Source organism: Protomyctophum bolini (assembly GCF_963924005.1).
Source record: "Protomyctophum bolini genome assembly, chromosome: 19".
NCBI classification, from domain to species: Eukaryota; Metazoa; Chordata; class Actinopteri; order Myctophiformes; family Myctophidae; genus Protomyctophum; species Protomyctophum bolini.
This window is the reverse complement of record NC_137880.1, coordinates 23,691,319-23,697,634: the sequence shown is the minus strand read 5'-3', so window position 1 is coordinate 23,697,634 and position 6,316 is coordinate 23,691,319.

Here is a 6,316-nt window from a genome sequence, read left to right as displayed (position 1 = left end):
GGAATGTTCATCTGCCCTCGGACTCTGCACCACGGTGGCTACACAGACTCACTCTGCCACATGAAAGGGTTAACACAGCATCCCCAACAAACTGCAATCTGCAATTACTGTAATGTCTCAGATAACGGGAACGTCATGACATGGTATATACATTATCTACTCTGGAATACAAGCTGATCTGATCCCCTGTGTGAATGTAGACGTCTCGTCGTGCAGGATTGATTTCCTTGTCTGTGTTTTACTGGGTACAGTGCGCCTACACAGTATGCCTCGCCTCTGAACTGGACCTTGAGAGATGCAGCATATTGGGAGATTAATTTACAATCTGGAATTAAACAAGGGGAAACTTGTTGAGACGAGGCTCACATATGTCAAGACATAAATTAATTACCGTCACCCAAAACAGGCTGGGTCGAAGTGCCTTTATTTATTATTTTCTTGCTCATTACGGGTGATTAAAATGCTGGCAAGCCTGGCCCAGACCTTGATTCAGTCTCTGGTGGATGCCAGAGGTGTATGTTAATAATAGATGCGTTTCTGGGGGGAGAGAGAGAGAGAGGGGAAGGAGGTAAAGAGAGAGGAGGGCGTGATGGTGGTAGATGGAAGGTTTTTGAAACGAATATGGAAAGGAGGGTAGGATGAAGGTGAGGCAGCGTGGTTATAAGGAGAGAGGAGAGGTGAAGAGGGGAAATGAAAAATGAAAAAATGTAGAAGGAGAGACAGAGAGAGGACACCGGGAGCGGAGAGAGAAATGGAGCGAGGGACGGGAGGCACGGGAGAAAAGAGCATTCTTTGTACGCCGCACCACATATACAGCCTCGGGGCTCGTTAGAATTCAGAGCACCTGCACAGAGGAGCTGGGGGACGGGGCGGGGGAAAGAGGGGGGGGCTCTCCTGGAGGTCTGACACAGAGCCCTATGGCCAAATCAGAAGCACATGCCTCCCCTTGCAACCTGCATTAAGCTGCCCTTCCTCCCTTCTCTCTCACCCCCACCACCACCACGGGATCTCCCTGGTTTCACCTCGCCAACTGACCCTATCACCTAGCTCCCAGCTTCCTCCAACTCTTCATAAAATCCTCCAGAATTCTGAACGCACGCAGGCACACAGTTTGTGTGTCGGTCTGTGTGTGTGTGCATGTGTCACACACACACACACACACACACACACGCACACACGCACACACACACACACACACACACATACACACACGCGCGCGCAAATATCCTGCACAGGCAATTCCCAACCCCTGACCTCCACCCACTGGCCTCCACCAAATCAGCTGCCAATCATATGTCTGCTGACTGAGCCTGAGCTTCCAGGCTGGCCAGACGCCATTCAAACAGGGCTGAATCGACATGCTTGTCAAACGGCATTGGGCCAAGAGTGATTGTCAGGGATAATCTGAGCAGCCTTTCTCCCTTCTCGGTTTAGGAGAATGAGCCACTAATCAATTTATGCCAACTCAGTTGATTTTATGCTGTCACTGCTGATGACTTTTCTGTCTGTGAGAATTTCAGTCTGTTTCCGAGGACAGGTGCCATTGTGAACCACTTGAGCCAGTGTGGTCATCGGTGCAACAATGATCTCATTTTAGTGACAACCAAAAGTTGGTGAGTCACACTGGAACACAGATTTGTCCCATTTTGCGGTCGATCGTCTTGTATAAAGTCATCGTTGAGCCTGTCTCAACAAGCTGAAGAGGCCATAAGGGGGCACTAATTGGTGGGCTTAATTGTAGAAGACTAAATTAGTCACTTCAACAAGTGGGTTTAGCACCTTTCCACCTCAGTGCGGCAATTTAGAATTACACTGTCTCTGGATGCTAGGCAGCACTGGGCTAGGCAGCTATAAGCATACATGACATTGTATCCCAATGCGGCAATATCCTTGAGAGTACATGTAGAAAATAGCCTCGGGTCAGATAGTGAGTATGAACAAAGTGCCATTGATACCCCTCCCATGGGGAAGACAGAGAAGGTGGAGATAGTGTGGCGTAAAATATGCACAGGCAATTCCAAAGACTATGCATTATTGAGAGGAGTAAATGGTTCCAGGACAAACGTGTCTCATTAATAGTGAATGTGATTACTGTTTCTGGGAAATGGCAGTCTGGACAAGGCTGAAAGATAATTGAAAAAGTCAAATCATAAAGACTTCCTTGTTTATTCAATGATAACTGTTACTGCCAAGTTGATAGCAAATATTGAAAAGGGATGTCAGATGTGGTGTTAATCACACATATACGAGTGTTGTTAGGGGTAGTTAACAGTAAATCCCTCAGTGTTCATTATAATAGGCTTACATACGATTTATATAGCACCTTGCTAAAAAGGTTAAAAACTAAAAAGGGAAGGGTAAACAAACAAAAAGGTGAGGTGGGGGTTTATGTAGGGAAAGCAAGTCTGATAAGGTGCGTTTTGAGAGTGCTTTTGAACGTGGTGAAGGTGGGGGCAGTTCTGATGTGAGTCTCAGTTCATTCAACTCTCAGAGTTAACTGAACACTGAGGATTTTACCACGTTGGCCTCAGAAAGCTGAATCAGCCGCGTCACAATCTTTTCTTTCAGTTCAACGGCCTTGGGTTTTCAAGAGATGAAGACAAGTGAATGATTGCTATTTAATGTTTCACATGCCACGTAAATCCCCGGCTTAATTGAATGGGAAATGAATGGAATGGTTGCTTCAAAATCTCGCGTGGAGAAAAGAAATCACACCCGTGTGAAGTGAATGGTGCAACTCCATGTGTCCGAAACGGTTCAGAAATGACAGAGTTACCGTGGGTCCCTCTACTGTACCCTCTACTGTACAGTACTGTACTGGCATACCCGAAATCATCATTTATACGTGCGTGTGTGACGTGTTTGTGTGTGTTAGGTTGCACACAGGTGGTGAAAAAAAACCCACCCAGACATACAGCCAGCCAGCCACACACCGCTCCGTAAAGAAGGGGTAATGAGTTGATAGTAGGCATGCACCGATGTATTGGCCACATATCGGTCAATAAGTATCGGTATCGGCAAATAAAACATTACCGGTGGCAGTAGCCGATATTTATCTGTTGTTGATGAGCATACATTTTGCGTTGGCTATGTTGGTGTGTTGGTTATCTGCAGCCTATATCAAGCTGTACATTCTGAATTTCTGAACATTTATTTCTTGTATTGAAGATGCATTTGTTTCCCTGTCACAAACGGGGGAAATAAAAACAACAAAAACTAAATATCAGTATCGGCTAAATTGTTATTTTAAACATCGGTATCGGCCAAGAATTTCCAATATCGGTGTATTCCTAGTTGACAGAGACAGAGATCGACAGAGAACGCAGAGAAAAGGGCAACGAACGCCGTTTTATCACGCCACTTCTTCTCTCAGCCACAGACACCAGATATGTCTTGACGTGAAGAAGCCAGATGATGCAGTTACGCCCCTGAGGGTATCCCACGCCGCCACGCAAACAGATGCCGCTGCCGCATCCCCAGTGGTGGGAAGTAACTAAGTACATTTACTTAAGTACTGTACATAAGTACACTTTTGAGGTATTCTTTGCACTTTACTTGAGTATTTCCAATTTCCAATACTAGAATTTACTCCACTACATCTCAGAGCCAAAACTTGTACTACAATTATTTAAAACCTAGTTAGTTACTGGTTACTTTGGAGATTTTAATTTTGATTAGAAAACATACATTAACCACTTCAACCCTATATATAATTTGACCATTTGAAAATAACAGATCTACAAGCTCTCAATGCATTGCGATGCGACACATTGTGAGCTTGTAGATCATATTATAAAAATATTTTATACACATTTTGAATGTGTGAAATGGGATATTCTGCAACATGAGTACTTTTACTTTTAGTACTTTAAGTACATTCCGATGTCGATGCTTTTGTACTTTTACTTGAGTACATTTTTAATACGGGACTTCTAGCCTACTTGTAGAGGTCAGAGTACATCTACATTGCAGTACTGACAAGTACAACATTTGAGTACTTTTTCCACCACTGCGCATCACCTCCACCTCTTTCCCCGCTCTCCTCTGGTTGCACTGCGGCTTGATGGACGACCGACACTCGGGCTGCAGTTTACACCAGACACGCCAGGCATCATTAGGAACCATTTTCTGCCCATTTGCCTGATCACCGCCATCGCTTACGGAGGTGATTTGCTCCGACTCTCTTGCAGAGCCGTATACAGTAGCCCAGCAGGCCCAGCCCACATCCCCTCCCTCCCTCCTCCAATGATGAATCTCTCATTGATTGCCACAGAGTCAGAGATCTTTAAGAGCAGGGCGCACCGGCGCAGGCAAGCAGATCAGCCTGCCTGCCAGTCAGGTCTAACAATTTATCAGCTCCCGCTGAAGGGGGGAGGGGGGGATGGTTAAGCCTCTTTAGGAATCCCATTCAGAGTGTCTTAAAAGTGTAGACTACTTATGCTAATCTTGTTATCGCTACACAGGCTTCCCATAATGGAGGATGAAGGTGTTGGGAGGTCAACGTATGGTTTCGCTCGTTTAGTAGACATTCGCTGCTCTGCCTCTGACCTAGACTAGACTCAATGGTGGAGTACTGTGCTGTACCCACATATATATATATTTTTTTTTTTACTTTACCGGTACTTAAAGGACCACTTACTTCACCACTTTTCAACTTAGCTTCATATAATTGGTCATTAATCATTAATGATAAAATACCACAATTGTTTCCTACTCAGTCTGAGTCTCATAGGGCTGTGGGGCCAGGCAGTTCAGAAACCTGTCCACCAGTGACATCATCATTAGGCAGTTTGATGATGATTTATTTTTTCCTTTTTGATTTTTATTATCGTGAGAACGATGGCTTCCATTATCGCATTGCAACTTTTCAGGAATAGAAAGCCTGCAGTTTCAATTCTATTAGCTTGGGTTCCCCATCGATGATGTCACTGGTGGACAGTGACATCATCTGAACTGCCCACAGGAGGCGTGTCTAAAAAATGTGGCATTTTATCATGAACAAAAGTGAGGACAAATTATATGAAGGTATAGGTTGAAAAGTGGTGAAGTGGTCCTTCAGCTTCATGAGGAGCTGACGGCATGAAGTGCTGAGCTGCACTCTGTGCCAAACTTCCCAAACATGCCATTTTTCACGTCCTGATCAGAGATTGACTAAACTTTTCTCAAACTGGATCTATCAATTGATGAGACGGTGGAGGAATTGGAAGCCTACATTGACAAGTTCTATCACAAAAACGCTATGCCGGCGGACAACAAACACGATGGAAAACGCACTCGAAGTGAGTTGGGCTCAAGTGACATGGAAGAAACATCCTCTGAGATCTGCCAGTCCTTAAAAGCTATAAAACAACAACTCCAGAAGCTTAATCTACTCGAACAGCTGACAATTGATGTTAAAGAGCTAAAAGATTCTGTGGAGTTCAACAACTCACTAATCGAGGTGCTAAAGGCTGACAACGCCTCACTCAGGATTGACGTAAACAACCTCAAACGCTTGACAGGTGAACTACAAAAGGACAAAGTCAAAATGGCTAATGACATTCTAGACTTACAATGCAGGAGTATGAGAGACAATATAATTATACATGGACTCTCTGAAGTCCAAAATGAAACTCACCAGAAGTCGGAAGAACTCCTAAAGTCATTCCTGTCAGTTAATCTGAAAATGGAGTCGGATGAAATCGAAGCAATCCGCTTTTCCAGAGTCCATCGCCTGGGTAAAGCCAAAGTTGGCCAGCAGAGGCCCCGTCCCATCGTGGCCAAAGTCATCGACTCCAAGATGAAGTATGCTTTCGTGTCAAATGGAAGAGAACTGAAGGGAACCAAGTATGCCGTCAGTGACCAGTTTCCAGCTGAGATCATGAACAGACGCAGGTTGCTTTATCCGATCATGGCGGAGGCGAGGAAAAACTACAGGAAGGCTCGCTTATTCATTGATAAACTCTACATCGATGGTAATCTGTACAGGAATCCCCGCATCACATACTGGCTGAATGGATGCGATGACATTTTTCATGATGCTCAGGAGGACCCGGACCCATCGACTCTCACTCTCCAGCATGCTTCCCCAGCTGCTGTAAACATTGACGCTCGTTGATGACGTCAGCAGCGCGTCTTCATTGCCATGACGACCCGGTGCGCATCTGAATAAAACACTGTATGCAGAACGTCGCATACAAGTCTTACCTTGTCCTGGATTGGATTGGATACTTCCTTTCCTTCATTCACCTACCGGTATTTTGTATATATTCACTTGTCTCTTCTCTCCACACTCTCTCTCTTGGACAAGAATTTTGATGAACGAGATCTGATCTCT